Genomic DNA, 19517 nt, shown 5'->3' with positions numbered 1-19517 from the left:
ATTAGGGGACAAAACAGCAGGGAACACCTTTCTGAAAGGAACACAGGCAAGATAAAACTGAATGAAATCAGTGGATTAAAGGTTCCCGCTCTTCTCATAGTATTAAGTACTAGTTGTGGGTTGAAATCTAAGTAATCAACGCAGACCTCAGCAGTGATATCTGCAGTGCTCCATGCAACACATATGTCTCTATGATAAACGTAATGTCCAAATCACTGCCCATCAGCTTCTGGCTATCAACTATAACTAACAAAAAGCCCTTTATGCTACCTCCCCCAACCTCCGGGATGCTCTTGTTCTTTCTGTCCACCTAAATCCTATTATTGGCAGAAGGTTCTACACTGACTAGATGGGGAATCCTCTGCAACCCACTTCCACCTTGATGTCTGCCAGCCTTAAGCCTTACAGTCATGCACCAATTCTTGATACTTGCTGTGCTTTCTCTGTTTCCTCCTCACACCTTTCATCTCAAGGTATTGTCAGGTCCACTAAAGCCGATGTCACATTACATTCCTTCTAGTCGTGGGGGTATATCAGAATTGTTGACCGCAGTGACTGATCACATCATCAGAAAATGTCAGCTGAAAAGACTGCTGTATGAAATGTTATCAGGTTAACAAATATGTTGAGTTCAGCAGCAATTGCTGTCCTTTTTTTCCATTCTGCTTCAGCACGTAAACATGAGACAGAGCCTTTCTTCTGTTTTCAAGGTTCAAAACACCCTTGTTCCTTATTCCTTGTCAGTACATTCTATGCATTGCACTTTCGGATGAGCACTCATTCATTATCAGTTCTTATGCATTGTCACACACGTGTACATGGGAGTCAGCTAAAAGGACCAAAAGAAGGTAATTCCACGCCAGGCCAGGGGGTGGCGGGTGCACTAAACCTTCCTCTTTTATCTCTGCAGACCACACACAGGAAATTCTGCCTGAGTTTGAAGACATAACTTCTGGTTCTAAGGCGTCACTACCAGTTCTGGCCCCAATGACTTCTCCTGACCCGACATATTCCCTCCATTGATTAGTTCCGTTTTGGACTCAACACTATATTGACTTGTGATTAAAACTTTGCCTTTTTGTAGCCGGGTTCAAGCATACGGGTGGTTGTCCCAAACCTTTTTCGTGTGTCGAGGCTATTCATTTCACAGCATACACAGCTTGCCTCTCCGACCTGTTTGATTTTATTGGTACGAGTCGTAGAATGGTTAGAGTGAGTTGCTGGCTATGTCACATTAGGCAATTGGCTTCACGGAAACATGCTACTGACTCACTACGATTATGTGAAAAAATCTCTGAAAAAGTTGTGTAACGTGACATACCTTTAAGACGATCTTCTTTTCCTCAGCAGCCCATGTGACACAATCTGGCGTCAATCTAGTTCACAAGGCTGCTTCAATGGACTGTAACTTCTTCCTCAAGTCCAATCTAAGCTCCCCTCCCTAGGCTATCTGCAGCAGGTTCTGCTTAACCGAGCTAGTAGCTCTAAGACCATCTCCTTTATTGACAGATATGATGTTTTCTAATGCTTTGGCCCAGAGTTGTTGCTTCGTCTTTCTTACCCTCTCCAAAATGTCTGTGGGGACTAGTAAGACTTTATCATGGTGCCACCTGCATCTCCCCTGAGTTAATGCTGTCTTGCAGCCTGAAAGGATGTGTGCTATAGTTCCTCTCCCACCACACTGCTTGCATAGTGGGTCCTCCCTCCTACTCCACTTGTGCGAGTTCACTGGGGTTGGGAGAGTATCATAGAATGCCAACAAAGGGAATGATATACAAAATGGTTTCATCCTCCATGAGACCATGAGATCTTCCTTTTGGGAAGGTCCCAACTTGTCCAGGCTCCTTATAGCCCTAAGTCAGCAGGTCTTGCTTTCCACCTCTCTTCCTCAATGACTCTCACCTCATCTTGGATCATTGCACTCCATTTCCTTCTGCGGGATGCTCCCCACTGTTGAAAGTGTGTTGACTCCAATCCTTGTCCTCCAGTGCATATTTTGTCCTTGAGTTTAAGTGAATGCTCAGCTTGGGCTACAGCAACATCAGCATCCCACATGTGCCCTGATCTTGTCATGAAACTGGATTCTCTAACTCTTTCACCCTTACAGTTTCCACAGGTCAAGACTAACCTGCATTTTGCTGCTTTGAACTCCTCACTAACAGACAATAGGGGAGTTGTAGCTGGCCTAGCTTTATGTACAGCCCAACAGATATGCAGCTGGGAGGGATTCCAAGCCACCTGTGAACGTAGTGGTTGATCTTCTTCTCTATTCCTTCTACCAATGTAATTAGGACTCCTACACTGTCAGGAGCCAATTCATGGACTACAAGACCATCCCCAAAGAGCTTGATGTTCATGTGATAACTGTTGCCAATATTATCAAGAAGTTTAAGGGCCATGAGACTGTTGCCAACATCCCTGGATAAGGACACAAGAGTAAAAGTAACCCAAGATCGAAGAGGAAGATTCTTGGATTGGTAAAGAAATAACCAAGGAACTCTTCAAAACAGATTCAAACCACAACATCTGTCAATGTCTGAATGCCAATGGGTTTCTTTGCAGAAGAGCCAGAATAACCCTATTTTGCCAGCAGAGTATACTGGGACCTGGGACATACTGGGCCATCAGGCGAAGGTGAAAGGATTCACAATGCCTACTTTTTTGAGACATCTGATCAACCCAAAAGTACTTCCATCGGTGTATGCCCTGACACCGGAAGTACGCCCAGGTCCAAGATAAAATGACCCATTCGACTTCATATAGGGAGCCAGAGTCGGGAGGAAGCAGATGAAGCTTGTCTGGAGGAGTGGAGGGAAGAAAGCCTGAAGAATTGTATTGTGTTTGCCTTTTGAAACCTTTTGTTGAAGGTATTTAAAGATTAAAACCTTTCAATTAAATTGGGACTTGTGCATTTCTGACTCGCGTTTGGGGGGCTGCAACACCATCTTGTGGTCACAAAATGTAACCAAATAGTCACACATAACTAAACCATTCAAAAAATGATTCTAATTTCTAAAAATTATTTGTTTCCAACTATACTTCAATGTATACTTTTTAATGGCTCATTGACTGCATCGGGCATATATCTTTTATGGATTCTTTTGAGCTTGAACGGAGTTATTACCTAAGAAAGAGTGACGGTATCCTCATTCATTTGACGTGTAAAGGAATCATTATCAGAGAACAAGGAGCATGAATCTGATTCATTTGATTTGCAAATTAATCATTACCCAAGAATGAGTGGCATGAGTCTCATTCATTTGATATGTGAACTAATCATTACCTAAGAACAACTTGCACAAGTCTCGTTCATTTGATTTGCAAATCAATCTTTACCCCAGAACAAGGTTCACAAGCCTCATTCTCTTGTTCTGTAAACAAATTATTACCCGCGAACGAGTCACATGATTCTTGCTCATTTGATAGGTAAATGAATCATTGCCCCTCAACAAGCTGCACAATTTTCATTCACTTGTGATTCAGTTGTAGTGTTTGGGATAAGCCTCTCAGATTCTGACTGTTTTTAACATGGTGATTTTTTTTTCCTCAGGGACCCCAAGAATGCACCCAGCCTTAGAAATGGGTTTCTTTGCAGAAAACCCAGAATGACCCTACTTTGAGTACAAAAGAACAAATCAGAGTCTTTCGAGAAAAAACTTTTTGGTAAATCACACCAACTTGGAGGCCCTATCCACACAGGCATTCAGATCTTGGTTAAATGAATGTGCTCTGAGCAACCAAGGCGTTTAAGTTGCATTTTGTAGTGACGTTTAATTTGCTTCAGTATGACATTACACTAATGTTTGTTTTCCTCTGGTAAAAGCCAATCTGCAGCCCAGATTGTAGTTTTGTGTGTTTGGCTGTGGGGGTCAGTTATAGGGCAGTGTAGAATGTTTTTTACCCGTGGGGTTTAAGGTCCATCCTTTAGTGGATTTGCAAAATATGGATCAGTTGGCTTTATTAGACCTGAACATTGACCTCCTTGTGTTAAAAATCCTCCTGATACAGTGACATAGGCAGAGAAAACATCGCCACCGCTACTGGGTTCACCCTCTGACTGCACAGTGTGTGTATAACCTATGAAGACATGCGAAAAAGAACAGCTGGTATAACACCATTTTACACCTCGGTCAACCGATATGCGAGTCAGTGTCAGCCCTGAAGAGCGGCCACCTGTCACCTTGAAGTAAGCAAATACACAAACAGAACAAGGGTATGCACTCTCCCAACGACCTTAATAATTCATAGTAGCTAAAGTTACGTCATTAGCACAAACACACAAACTGTTTTGAATTATCCATCATTATCATTACGATAACGTGCAGTGAATACACGACTGGAGTATTCCTAGTTTTTATCCTCTTTCTCTGTACGTTTAGCATTCATTTGCTCAGAAGTTGATGTGCTTGCTGCTTCCTCAGCAGCTCTTCTTTTCTCCACCCTAGCAGCCCACTTCTTCTCTTCTTTCGTCGCCATCTTTTCGTGTTAAAACTGATCAAGTCAGTGTTTGTGTTGCAATTACTTAGTACGTTTTCTTTAATTTGGCACTTAAGTCTTCAATTTACCTCAAGAATGATTTAAGATATGAAGAGGTAGGGGAAGTGACGATGAAGGCGGTAGAGTTGAGAACGGCGCCCATACACATGCGCCACACGGCCACCCTGTTGCAGAGAGATGACTCTACAATAAAATAAAACAAATGAGATATAGATATAGATATATATATATATATATAGATATATATATATAGATATATATATATATATAGATATATATATATATATATATATATATATATATATATATATATATATATATATATATATATATAGATATAGATATAGATATATATACACACACACGCACTCACCTAAAGGATTATTACGAACACCATACTAATACGGTGTTTGGCCCCCTTTCGCCTTCAGAACTGCCTTAATTCTACGTGGCATTGATTCAACAAGGTGCTGAAAGCATTCTTTAGAAATGTTGGCCCATATTGATAGGATAGCATCTTGCAGTTGATGGAGATTTGTGGGATGCACATCCAGGGCACAAAGCTCCCGTTCCACCACATCCCAAAGATGCTCTATTGGGTTGAGATCTGGTGACTGTGGGGGCCATTTTAGTACAGTGAACTCATTGTCATGTTCAAGAAACCAATTTGAAATGATTCGAGCTTTGTGACATGGTGCATTATCCTGCTGGACGTAGCCATCAGAGATTGGGTGCATGGTGGTCATGAAGGGATGGACATGGTCAGAAACAATGCTCAGGTTGCCCGTGGCATTTAAACGATGCCCAATTGGCACTAAGGGGCCTAAAGTGTGCCAAGAAAACATCCCCCACACCATTACACCACCACCACCAGCCTGCACAGTGGTAACAAGGCATGATGGATCCATGTTCTCATTCTGTTTACGCCAAATTCTGACCATTTGAATGTCTCAACAGAAATCGAGACTCATCAAACCAGGCAACATATTTCCAGTCTTCAACTGTCCAATTTTGGTGAGCTCGGTCAAATTGTAGCCTCTTTTTCCTATTTGTAGTGGAGATGAGTGGTACCCGGTGGGGTCTTCTGCTGTTGTAGCCCATCCGCCTCAAGGTTGTGCGTGTTGTGGCTTCACAAATGCTTTGCTGCGTACCTCGGTTGTAACGAGTGGTTATTTCAGTCAAAGTTGCTCTTCTATCAGCTTGAATCAGTCGGCCCATTCTCCTCTGACCTCTAGCATCAACAAGGCATTTTCGCCCACTGGACTGACGCATACTGGATGTTTTTCCCTTTTCACACCATTCTTTGTAAACCCTAGAAATGGTTGTGCGTGAAAATCCCAGTAACTGAGCAGATTGTGAAATACTCAGACCGGCCCGTCTGGCACCAACAAACATGCCACGCTCAAAATTGCTTAAATCACCTTTCTTTCCCATTCTGACATTCAGTTTGGAGTTCAGGAGATTGTCTTGACCAGGACCACACCCTAAATGCATTGAAGCAACTGCCATGTGATTGGTTGATTAGATAATTGCATTAATGAGAAATTGAACAGGTATTCCTAATAATCCTTTAGGTGAGTGTAATATATATATATATATATATATATATATATATATATATATATATATATATATATATATATATATATATATATATATATATATATATATATATATACACACACTAGCTGACACCTGCCGTAGCATACGCCAGTATAAGAATAGGAATGGAAAATGGTGAGAAAGGAATTCAGAAATCAAGAAGAAAGAAATACTTCTTGAAAGACACAGTTGTAAATAGGTGTTTTGCTGGAGACGACAGAATAGATAGATAGATAGATAGATAGATAGATAGATAGATAGATAGATAGATAGATAGATAGATAAGGCACTATATAATAGATAGATAGATAGATAGATAGATAGATAGATAGATAGATAGATAGATAAAGGCACTATTAAATAGATAAATAGATAGATAGATAGATAGATAGATAGACAGACAGACAGACAGACAGATCTAACCCTAGAAAAGGCCACGTACAACTGACTGTGGTTGAAGACGGGTTGTTGTAGATTAACACAAATCTTTGCAAACAATTGTTGATAGTCATGGAGAAGGCTGAGTGGGAATTGTGTGTGTTTAAATTTGTACTGTATATATATATATATATATCTTCTGGTTCATCCTGCTTCCTCTTCAAACCCGGTCCCTCCCACACGCAGCCCACACGGCATTTCTCAATTCCTATTCCTCCTCTTCCAAACCCTTCCCCACACTGGCTGCGGCCTCCCATACACCCCCACGCCGCTTTTCTCAATTCCTATTCCTCCTTCGGACTACCGCGTTCCCCGTTTCTCACTCATGACCCCATTGGTGTCACGTCACTGCCGAAGTGAAAGGTCACACGGTCAGGCTAGATATACGGCGGTGACGTGACGCGACGTGAAGTGGAAGAAGGATGAACCAGAAGAGAAATATATATAAGACATAGATATATATAGACCTCACATACATGTACTCATGGGACATATCCGGTCCTCCAGAACATTAAATGAATGACATGTAAACTCAGCACAGACATTTTATTCGCGGTCATCAAGATTTTAGCAGAAGTTGATGCCAAGAAAAAGTTGCATGCAACATTTTTTTGATGCCATCTGAACGTGCATCTAACCAAACGCAAGTGATGCAAGCCCGTGTGGACAGTCTTTTTCACTACAATGAGCAGAAAAATGCTCGGCATTCAATCCACGCTCACCTGGCGCCACAGATGGCAGAAAAACGCTCAACTCAGACGTCCATATGGGCGGGGCCTTAGTTCACAGAAAAACAAATGAGGTTTCAAAGAAATGAACATCATCCCTACATGGAGGAAACTCTGTGATGTTTTGAGGTTGCTTTGCTGCCTCTAGCACTGGGCACCTTAAATTTGTGCAAAAGAATTCAGAAGATTCTCAGGAAATTTTGGAGTGAAACGCAATGTCAGTATGGCTCTGTCTCAGTCAAAGGTCATGGGGTCCTGGAACAGCATAATACTTGAAACACACCTCAAAAAACATCCAAGAATGGAGGAAAAGAAAACACTGGACCACTCTGAAGTGACCCGCCATGAGTCTGATCTCAATCTCATTGTACAACAGTGGAAGGAGCTGGAAGTCACAGTTGGGAAAAGACGCCCATCAGACCTGCGACAACTAAAGAAGAATGGGCCACACAACCAGTTGATATGTGGACAAATCTTGGCAAGCTGGATGGCAGTTATCAACTCCAAAGGCTGTGCAATGGAATATTAGGTTAAGAGGACCAGTGTTTCTGTCTATGCCATTTTCATTTCCTTAGTTATTATTTAAAATGGTACATCATTAATCAAAAGCAATGTATATGTTCTATTAAATGTGAAATAAAGAATGGTAGACAGCAAAACCTTTAGACAGTTTGAAGTTTTTATAAAAAAAAAAATGTGGAAAAAGCCCATGTCTGTAATTAAGCAAAGAACACAGCTAATGACGTAAATGAATTTGTCATTACTGAGTTTGAATGGCCTACAGACACTTCCAGCCTTGAGGTGCGCAGTCCGACAATGGCACCTACTGAGCACGGAAATAGGGAAACAAATAAGAGAAATTAAAAGAGGGGTTTCAATTAGAGGGCTGAATTAGGAACTCATTACAAACTCCACAGGAATAAAGAAGGTCAGCCACTGTAACCCACTAGGAGCAAAATGTAAAATCTACCAGTAACACTGAGAAAATATGCATATGAATACATTTCACTTAACTACTGAAATATTTTGTCATATTTTAGGCCACTTGTGGTATCCAGCCCCGGCCGGGACGCCCAGGAGGACCAGAGGAGGGCTTGTGCCTCCTCCAGACCGCAAGGGGGCATCCGCCCTGGATATGTTGGGGGCCACCACCGCCAGGCGGCACCCTGGTGCCTGAATATCCCTGAAGCCCAGCACTTCCGCCACACCAGGAAGTGCTGGGGGGAAGACAACAGGGGACACCCAGACGGCTTCCGGGTGCGCAGCCGGCACTTCCGCCACACTGGGGCGTGGCTACGGAGGAGTGCCGGGAAGCAGCTGGAGCCCATCCGGGTTCCTATTTAAGGGGCCGCCTCTCTTCAGTCGATGGTGGAAGTCGGGTGGAAGAGGACGGAGCTAGAGAGAGGACGGGAGGCGGCCAAGAGAGAGGCACAAAGACTGTGAAGCCTGGACATTTGGGGGAACGGCGCTGGAGGCACTGGGAAGTGCACTAACAACATTATTGTAAATATAGTTGGAAATAAACGTGTGTTGGGTGAAATTAAGATGTCCGCCTGTCTGTGTCCGGGTTCAAGTCCACACACTGTAAAATGAAAACAGGATACAACAGACATCTAAAGGTGAGCTATCTAATCAATGTGAGTGGATCTAACCGGCTATGGATTTGTGCTCTGTTCAGTCATGTTTTACTAACATGCTGGAATTCTATGAGGAAACAACAAAAGGATATGATCAAAGTGGAGCACATGATGTTATTTATCTGGACTTTCGGAAAGTGTTAGATAAGGTGCCATATGAGAGGGTAGGCATCAGACCAAAAGAAGTGGGAGCTCAGGGTGTGGTGTGTAGATTTGGTGCAGAATTGACTCAGGCACAGGAAGCAGAGGATGATGGTGCGAGGAACCTCATCAGAATTGGCTGATGTTAAGAGTGGTGTCAAGCAGGGGTCAGCGCTAGGGCCACTGCTATTTTTGATTTACATAAATGATTTAGATAGAAATATAAGTAACAAGCTGGTGAAGTTTGCAGATGATACCAAGATAGGTGGATTAGCAGATAATTTGGAATCCGTTAAATCATTACAGAAGGACTTGGATAGCTTACAGGCTTGGGCAGATTTGTGGTAGATGAAATTTAATGTCAGTTAATGTAAAGAATTACACATAGGAAGTAAAAATGTTAGGTTTGAATACACAATGGGCATTCTGAAAATCGAGAGTACACCTTATAAGAATTTAGGAGTCATAGTGGACTCTAAGCTATCGACTTCCAGTCAGTGTTCAGAAGCCATTAAGAAAGCTAACAGAATGTCAGGTTATATAGCGCCTTGATGTGTGGAGTACAAGTCACAGGATTTTCTGCTCAAGCTTTGTAACACACTGGTGAGGCCTCATCTGGAGTTACATTAGACTTTATAAATTGTGTAGTACAATTCATTATTGAAATTGTTTTAAACTGAAAATATAAACAATATTAAAACTAAAATATTTATGTCCTTCTGTACGTTGTAATGAATGGCACGGAGCAACTAGCTTCCTAGCCAGGACTAAACGAGGATCCTCGCCCAATCACCTAATCGTTCTTCTTCCCAGAAACCCTCATAACACTTTGAAGCTGCCCAGTGTTGTAATAGTAACAGAGTGGCCGGGATTTGTAGGCCATTTAAGTAGCACTGCTACACTATAACAATATTGTCTTATTTTAATTACTTATTTCAACTGTGTTGTCATTCTTTGTCTATTGAAATTGAACAATGTCATATGATTTATCATCATGTTAAATATATAATTAATTATATATAATTATATACATACATATATAAACACACATATACACACACACACACACACACACACATATATATATATATATATATAATATATATAATATATATATATTGTAGAGGACTGCGGCTTCCCATGCGGTCCACTAAGGCCGCCAGGAGGAGCTCTCCCGACAGCAGGATCGTGCCCAGAGGTCCAGCAGGGCCTTATGGACTTTGTAGTGTTTATACACAGCCCTGCTGGATACCTTGGGGATGACCAGGAGTCGCTGTGGGGGGGCTTATAGGCTCTGTGATGCCGTATGACCCGGGAGTACGTCACGGTCACGTGACAGGAAGAAATGTCGTGCTCCCGGGTTGAAGTAAAGGACTAATTGCTCTGACCTGGAAGGAATAAGGAACTGTGGACTGTTGGGACAGAAACACCTCCGGGTCAGGGGCTATAAAAGGGCGGTGCCTCAGTCCAGACAACGAGCTGAGCTGGGAGGTAGAGGAGCAAGTGTCTGGGCGAGGAGGAGAGTTTATTGTTGGAGAGTATTGTGGTTATTGGGATTGTGAGTTACGTAGTTTAATTGTATGAGTAGTGTGGAAGGTGCTTGGTGCACTGTGCAAAATAATAAAGAGTCTTGGACTTTTACCTGGTGTTTGGAGTCATCCCTGAGGGTTCAAGGGAGCACTAGCGCCCCCAACTATATATATACACACACACACATATACACACACATAAAAATAATGTATGAATCATAAAAATATATATTTGCGATATGATCAGAGGGGACAAACCACCTCCTCCCAAGGTCATCCCGGCCTTGAATCTGATTGATGAATCAAACAAATGAATGAAATGAATCCAATGAATGAAAAGAATCGATTCGCTTAAATGGGCTGTTTAAAAGAATCGAATCAGTGAAATGAATCAAAATGTCTGTCGCTAATATACATGAGCTGCCCATCTCTAAACAGAAAAATAATAATACTATTTTATTTGTCATAGTAGTAGCAGACATTTTGGTGATTGAATTCAGATCCAATAATATGGCACTGGAAAAGGGATGTTTACATTATAATCTGATCTGCCTCCTCCACGATGCCGCATGCACATCATTTGAACCGTTGATTCAACACACAACCAAGGGTGGTAAGGTTACAGAAAATATCTGGGGTAATGATGAATATTTCATAACATGGCATGGAGTTCAAAGAGTGGGAAGCATCCACCATGTAAATCAATAATGCTCGGTATCTCTAATCATGAAGAAGGTCCAGGGACCTATGCCGTTAATGTTAAAATGAGCAAATCTTTATCTTAGATGAATAGAACCTTCTATATTAAAATAATGTAGGCCAAAGATTAACTCTAAGGCGTGGACCTGGATGGCCACCACAGCTGGATACCGGTCACATACCAGGAGCTACAGACAACACCGGCCCCATCCTGTAAATCATCTGTGACAGAAGACTCAAGTATCATTTAGGAGAGTGTTTTACTGCTGGACGAAAACTAAAACTCAGTTTTTATTAAAATTGCCATGAGATAACACTGCCTAACAAAATGAAGTGTCAACAGGCAATATGTACAGTTAAAAAAAAAAAAAATGGAAGCCCCTAGCCATGGTGACCATCCGCAATAACCTCACCCAATCCTGTAAATGAAACAAAGGCAAAGCAAAAAGGAACAGGAGAGGTTCAGAAGTAGACCCTAGTGGATGAAGGTCTGCAAACCAACAGAGGCAAGATGAAGAGAGGAAGGAAACCAGATCACTGAGCCAAGGTCATTCAGTGTCCTCCAAATGACTGGCAGCTGACCACTAGTTACTAGTTGCATTAGGCGGGCCTATTAATTTGCGATTCAGAGAGTTCCAGAAAAATGTAATAGTAAAATGAGGATGTCCAGAGATTAATGGAAAGGGAACTAGAAGTGGGTTACTTAAATATTGTTATTGTAAAAATAATGGATTACTGTGGTATGATTCCGTAGTTTATCAATAATAGCTTCTGAAATAAATAAAAATAATTGCTATTGCATTAGTCTGATCTTGATATGTCTCATCTCAGGAGAAGCAGCATTGGATCACTAGCGTTTACACTACAATCTAACTTTGATCAAATACTTCCGATGGCACATCACAGTTTGAAGTGTAGACACACATGTTGTTCACATGTCATTTCTAGATCTCTGTTACTCCCTGTTCCTAGAACTTGATTCTCTGGGTTCGGGAAACTAATGGAAGGAAGGTGTTTCTGCACAGGACTTCATTTGTGGTTATTCCACCTCCATCTACTCCTCCAACCTAGACTGCAGTACTGGGACTCTCCCTTGGGGCCTTTGCATTACAGATTGGCCTACCTAGGCATTATAACAACTATGATGAGAACAGCCTATTCAGCTTGTCCATGCCATTCACCTAGAGTGTCCAATACAGCACTAAGTTGAGATTTGAAGCCGAATAAAAGTTTTACTCTCCACTACACTATTTGGTAATTTATTACACGTTCTCTGCATGAAGAAAAACCTTCTAACATTTGTGTGAAGCCTGCCTTTAACAAGTTTCCTGCCATATCTGCATATTCTTGTTGTAGAATTTAGTTTTAAATAACTGCGGGGATCCACTGGACTAATTCCTTTCATAATTTTTAGCACTTCAATCATGTCACCTCTTAATCTCCATTTCTTTAAACTGAAAAGGTTCAGCTCCTCCAGTCTCTACTCATACCTCACATCTCAGTTCTCTAAATATCCATAACGCTCTCCTTTGGACTTCCTCTAGTGCTGCTATGTCTACTTTGTAATATGGAGACCAAAACTGCACACAGTACACCTGGTGAGGTCTCACTAGTGCATTATACAGGTGCCGGTCATAAAATTAGAATATCATGACAAAGTTGATTTATTTCAGTAATTCCATTCAAAAAGTGAAACTTGTATATTAGATTCATTCATTACACACAGACTGATGTATTTCAAATGTTTATTTCTTTTAATTTTGATGATTATAACTGACAACTAATGAAAGTCCCAAATTCAGTATCTCGGGAAATTAGAATATCAATTAAAACCAATGCAAAAAAGGATTTTTAGAAATGTTGGCCAACTGAAAGGTATGAACATGAAAAGTATGAGCATGTACAGCACTCAATATTTAGTTGGGGCTCCTTTGGCCTGGATTACTGCAGCAATGCGGCGTGGCATGGAGTCGATCAGTCTGTGGCACTGCTCAGGTGTTATGAGAGCCCATGTTGCTCTGATAGTGGCCTTCAGCTCTTCTGAATTGTTGGGTCTGGCGTATTGCATCTTCCTCTTCACAATACCCCATAGATTTTCTATGGGGTTAAGGTCAGGCGAGTTTGCTGGCCAATCAAGAACAGGGATACCATGGTCCTTAAACCAGGTACTGGTAGTTTTGGCACTTTGTGCAGGTGCCAGGTCCTGTTGGAAAATGAAATCTGCATCTCCATAAAGTTCATCAGCAGCAGGAAGCATGAAGTGCTCTAAGACTTCCTGGTAGACGGCTGCCTTGACCTTGGACCTCAGAAAACACAATGGACCAACACCAGCAGATGACATGGCACCCCAAACCATCACTGACTGTGGAAACTTTACACTGGACCTCAAGCAACGTGGATTCTGTGCCTCTCCTCTCTTCCTCCAGACTCTGGGACCTTGATTTCCAAAGGAAATGCAAAATTTACTTTCATCAGAGAACATAACTTTGGACCACTCAGCAGCAGTCCAGGCGAGACCCTTCTGATGCTGTCTCTTGTTCAAGAGTGGCTTGACACAAGGAATGCGACAGCTGAAACCCATGTCTTGCATACGTCTGTGCCTGGTGGTTCTTGAAGCACTGACTCCAGCTGCAGTCCACTCTTTGTGAATCTCCCCCACAGTTTTGAATGGGTTTTGTTTCACAATCCTCTCCAGGGTGCGGTTATCCCTATTGCTTGTACACTTTTTCTACCACATCTTGTCCTTCCCTTCGCCTCTCTATTAATGTGCTTGGACACAGAGCTCTGTGAACAGCCAGCCTCTTTAGCAATGACCTTTTGTGTCTTGCCCTCCTTGTGCAAGGTGTCAATGGTCGTCTTTTGGACAACTGTCAAGTCAGCAGTCTTCCCCATGATTGTGTAGCCTACAGAACTAGACTGAGAGACCATTTAAAGGCTTTTGCAGGTGTTTTGAGTTAATTAGCTGATTAGATTGTGGCACCAGGTGTCTTCAATATTGAACCTTTCAACAATATTCTAATTTTCCGAGATACTGAATTTGGGACTTTCATTAGTTGTCAGTTATAATCATCAAAATTAAAAGAAATAAACATTTGAAATATATCAGTCTGTGTGTAATGAATGAATCTAATATACAATTTCACTTTTTGAATGGAATTACTGAAATAAATCAACTTTGTCATGATATTCTAATTTTATGACCGGCACCTGTATAACTTAACTCTTTTGAGGCAGATGTCGACATGTCATATAACAACATGTCGGAGTGCCAGTTGCTACACAAACGCGTCCTGCTCTTTGATCAGGTGGGGACCAATCAGCTCATGCTACTACATCACTTTCATTTCTATCTCCAGATCACTTGCATCAAAATTGGAGTCCAATAAGTCAATGTCCAAGTCAGCAAAAATAAGCAAAATCTTGTCCACAGAGTATTTCGCTTTGCACATTCACATCACTCTTTCGCCAGATCCACCTTTAGCTTTGGCTGCCTGTCGGCAGCTGAAAAACATATTCAACCCTCAAAGAGTTAAGCAAACTTCCCTTAATTTGTATTCTACACATCATGATATAAAACTTTAAATTCTATGAGAGTATGTCAGTAAAAGTTTCTCCATGCACATGTGTAAACACGGTGTGTCTGTGGTCACGGTGGTTAACTTTCGACCTTGATCAGTTTCTTCAGAATCTATAGAAGGCTTTTTACACAATATGGGGACAGTGTTTTACCATGGTGGCATGTTTATGAATGGATTGAGATGTTCAGAAATGGTCGAACAAGTGTTAAACACAAAGAAGGAGTGGGATAACCATCCACGTCCAATAACAATGATAACACTGAGCAAGTCTTTGCCATAATTCTGATGAACCGACACATGATTATCAATGAAGTGACAAGCCATATGCAAATTAGTCATGGTTCTGCATATGGCATCATCCACAACAAGCTTTGTCTGTGCAAGATTGGTCCTGAAATATCCTACAGGGCAGCACAAGCACAATCATCTAACCACCTGTCAATGCTTATTGGACCTCTGTGGTAATGACATCATCACTGGAGAAGAAACATTGACTCATAACTTCAAACCACAGTGTTAATGGCAGAGTATGGAATCCATATAGCCCTGACCACTTTCCCTTGGATTACCATCTGTATGGTCCACTTACAGAAGACTTAAGAGGTCATCGATTTCTCACAGACCAACACGTGAAAGATGCAATGCAAAGCTGGCTGAAAGACCAACCAAAAACGTCATGGAATACTGGACCAAGTGCATTGAAAACCAAGAGGACTAGGTTGAACCATGATGTGTCTGGATGATATCTAGTGTAATTACCTGTGTATTAAATTTTAGGAATAGAGTGTGGATAATTACTGAATGTAGATAGTGATGAGCCCACTATAATGTTCAGGTCCATCAAATTACACCTTATGAGAATTTTCAGACCACTCATTGTGCATTTAAAATCAAATATTTTTACTTCCTACATGTAACACTTTATTTAACATTAAATTTATATTTCCACAAATCTGCCCAAGCCTGTATGCATATGCTGCACAGTAACAATTCAGCTGATTCTTCATTATAAGTCCTTCCATTTAGTTTGGTACGAGGGACATTCAAAAGGTTTCCGTACTTTTATATTTTCGATGGAAATGGTGAAGGCAGGAGGAGTAGTAATTGGGCATAAAAAAGTTGGTACGACGCTGAGAAAATTGCATCACAAACAAAGGTGACTATGTAGAAAAGCAATGTAGTTTGGTTTTGAAATTCTTAATAAATAGTTAAAAAAAGTGCAGACACTTTGTGAACGTCCCTTGCATAATCTGCAAACTTAATAAGCTTATTGATTAGATTTTTGTTACTGTACTAAAGAAGCTCTCATTCAGCACAGCTGGCAAAGAAGGCTCTGCAGCAATCCCAGTGCCTCAAGTTCAAGTCCTGCTATTGATGTCTTAAGGCGGATAAGGGGGAGTGTCACTCGGAGTCCTTTAAACAGATAAATGGTGCCGTGACCCACATTCTCTCAGGAGAGAGAGAAAGAGATGTCTGTTCATGAGCTACACTTGCAGAAAGAAGCCCTACTGGCAGTAGGACCAAAGGAGTTCTCCATTAGGGCAGTTGGCTGTATAGGTTGCTCTGCAATCAAGCATCCTAAGTTCAAGTTCCACCACTGTCTTCTAAGGGAAGAATATCCTCCGAGAGGGGGCTCCACCCTAATTGATTTTCTCAGAAGAGAAGAGATGGCTAGAAGCAGGCAGTGTGGTGTAATGGCTAATACATTGGACATTAAAAGCAAAACACTTCTGGTTCAGTTTCTCTCTTTGGCCTTAGTGAATTCTAAGGACCCGTATAAAAGGTACAGTGATTTAAGAAGGTATTCAGACCCCTTCACATTGTGCCCACTTTACTGTGTTTTAGATTTAATTTTAAATTGATAAATTTGCCATGTTTGTTCATCAATCAACACTCAATATCCCATAATGACAAAGTGACACAAAAATGCTTTCAGAAAGGTTTGCAAATTTTGCAAAATCAAAAACTGAATTTTCTCATTAATAGAGATATATAATAATATACATCAAAATTCCAGTGGGTTACAACTTTACACACATTTTCTTAGCTGTACCTTTAAACAACTTGGAAAATTCCAGAAAATAAGGTCAAGCCTTAAGGCAATTAGACAATTACTGCAGCTTCTGATGGCCAATTAGCCTAACTGTAGTCAACTTGTGCCATGTGTGTTAAGGCCTACCATCAAACCCACTGCCTCTTTGCTTGACACAATGGAAAAATAAAAAGAAATCAGCCAAGACTTAAGAAAAAAAATTGTAGACCTGGACAAATCAGGTTCATCTTCCAAACTCCAAACTCTTGAAGGTTTTGTGTTCATCTGTACATGCGATAATATGCAAGTATTAAAACCATGGGACCAAACACTGTGGTCATACCATTCAGGAAAGAGACACATTCTGTCTTCTAGAGAAGAATGCAGTTTGGCACAAAAAGTGCAAATCAATCCCAGAACGACAGCAAAGAACCTTGTGTAGATGCTGAAGGAAACAGGTAGACAAGTATCTTTATCCACGGTAAAATGAGTCATATATCAACATGACCTGAAAGGCTGCTCAGCAAGGAAGAAGCCACTGCTTCAAAGCTTCCATAAAAAAGCCAGACTACAGTTTGCAATGACACATGAAGACAAAAATCTTACCTTCTCTAGACATGTCCTCTGGTTTGATGTACCAAGTTCGAACTGTTTGGCCATAATGCCCATCATCATGTTTCGAGGAAACAGGGTGAGGCTTGCAAGGCAAAAAACACCATCCCATCCGTCAAGCTTGGGGGTTGAATCATCATGTTGTGGGGATGCTTTGCTGCAGCAGAGACTGGTGCATTTCACAAAACAGATGGCATCACGAGGAAGGAAAATAATGTAGATATACTGCAGCAACATCTCAAGAGCTCAGCAAGGAAGTTGAAGCTCAGTCACAAATGGGTCTTCCTAATGGACAAAGACCCCAACTAGACCAAAGTTGTGGCAAAATGGCTTAAGGACATCAAGGTCAAGGTATTGGAGTGGCCATCACAAAGCCTTGGTCTCAATCTGACTGAACTGAAAAAGTTTGTGCGAGCAAGGAGGCCTATGAACCTGTCCCAGTTACACCAGTTCTGTCTGGGCCAAAGTTCCAGCAACTGGTAAGAAGCTGGTGGAAAGCTACCCAAAACATTTGGCTCAAGTTAAACAATTTGAAGGCTTTAAAGGCTTTTTAAAGACTACCAACTATTAACAAAGTGAATGTAAACTTGTGACCCACTGGAATTGTGATATAGTCAATAAAAAGAGAAATACGCAGTCTGTGAACATTGTTGGGAAAAAAATACTTTTGCCGTGCACAAAGCAGATGTCTTAAACGATGTGCCAAATTGATAGCTTTTAAGGAAAAAATCTGTGGAGGGGAGAGCTTATGGAGTAAGTTTTAAAGAATTCACTCTAACTATATGGAAACATCTGACTTCAACTGTAACAATGTGCAGGATGGTGGTCTACAAACCCACGCAAAGAATTGATGTTTGTAGAATCATTTCTCCTCAAGGTTCAAGGGATTGCTTGCTTGCCTGTGAAATTTCGGCCTGGCAGTGAAACATTCAGAAGTCCATTCTGCACATTGGATTTTTAAGTTACTACTTACGTACCCTTGTGTGGCTACATGATCATCAAACAATACAAAAAATGAAACAGAACATTTTAGCACCAAGGTGACCCTCCCAGAACATTCTAGTAGTCGGTACGGCCTTCTATTTTAGCCCTTTTTGATGACAGGAAAAGAAGGTGCAAACCTTGTAGTGGTCACAATTACCAGACATTCCTCAACATCCTAAGGTGACAAATCAATCTGAACAGCTAAAGTTGAAGGATCTGTTAACAAAGGCAGCAACACCATTCTTTGATGTCCTTTTAGGAAAAGGAAAAGAAAGGTCTTAATCATTTCTTAAGAACTTGAAATAGAAGATCAAATCTTCAATGAATTTTGTAAACAGTAGGCACAGTAGGCACATATGAGGGTAGAGCAATCCGAAGCTAAGAGTCATGGAAACGTTCAGTTACATACTGATAAAGGATGACGAATAAAAACAGCTTATTCTTTGGGTTGGTCACAAACTATCGCAGGAATTTTCCAACTTCATCAAAGTCATTGCTATTGTTGTAAACCAACACGCGCAGGACAGTTGTCTACAAAAGCTGTTAAATGGAGTGACCTGTAAATGTAGTTTATTTTCATTAAGATTTTGTGTTTGTTATAGATATAATAAAGAATAAAACTAGCCTTGTGGAAAATTTGAATCTGGACCACCCTAATGTGGAGTATAGAGTACGACAAAACAAATGTTACCATGAAAAAAATACAAAGCCAGGGTCAGTCAGGGTTATCTAAGTCATGCTGCACTTGGAGGGGTAAAATCTGTGGATTGTTAATTACAAAGTACCAATCAACTCTTTTGTCTAAAACATGAAAAAGTAATTTGACTAATTAGTTACCCTTCCTCGTCTGCAAAAAAAAGAAATGTGTTGCTTTGACAATTTTTTGCTACTTTTTCATTTATTTCTGTAATCTGCCCCAATTAAATCATTTCTCTGGCTATACTTGTTTCTTGCTATTTTTTACATGGTTGGTGTTAAGAAGTGGTTGAGAGTGGCATGTCAGTGTACAATCTGTTATTTAACATGATAACAAAGAACGT

General features: G+C 40.9%; 1 protein-coding gene across 1 annotated transcript in view; it reads right to left on the bottom strand.

Moving 5' to 3' along the window:
• erich2 (glutamate-rich 2) overlaps positions 1-19517 on the bottom strand; it is a 115640-nt gene that overhangs the window by 76453 nt on the left and 19670 nt on the right. The window lies entirely within an intron of this gene.

This window comes from Polypterus senegalus, chromosome 6 (assembly GCF_016835505.1).
Source record: "Polypterus senegalus isolate Bchr_013 chromosome 6, ASM1683550v1, whole genome shotgun sequence".
Lineage (NCBI taxonomy): Eukaryota > Metazoa > Chordata > Cladistia > Polypteriformes > Polypteridae > Polypterus > Polypterus senegalus.
This window is presented reverse-complemented; position numbering and strand designations above follow the sequence as displayed.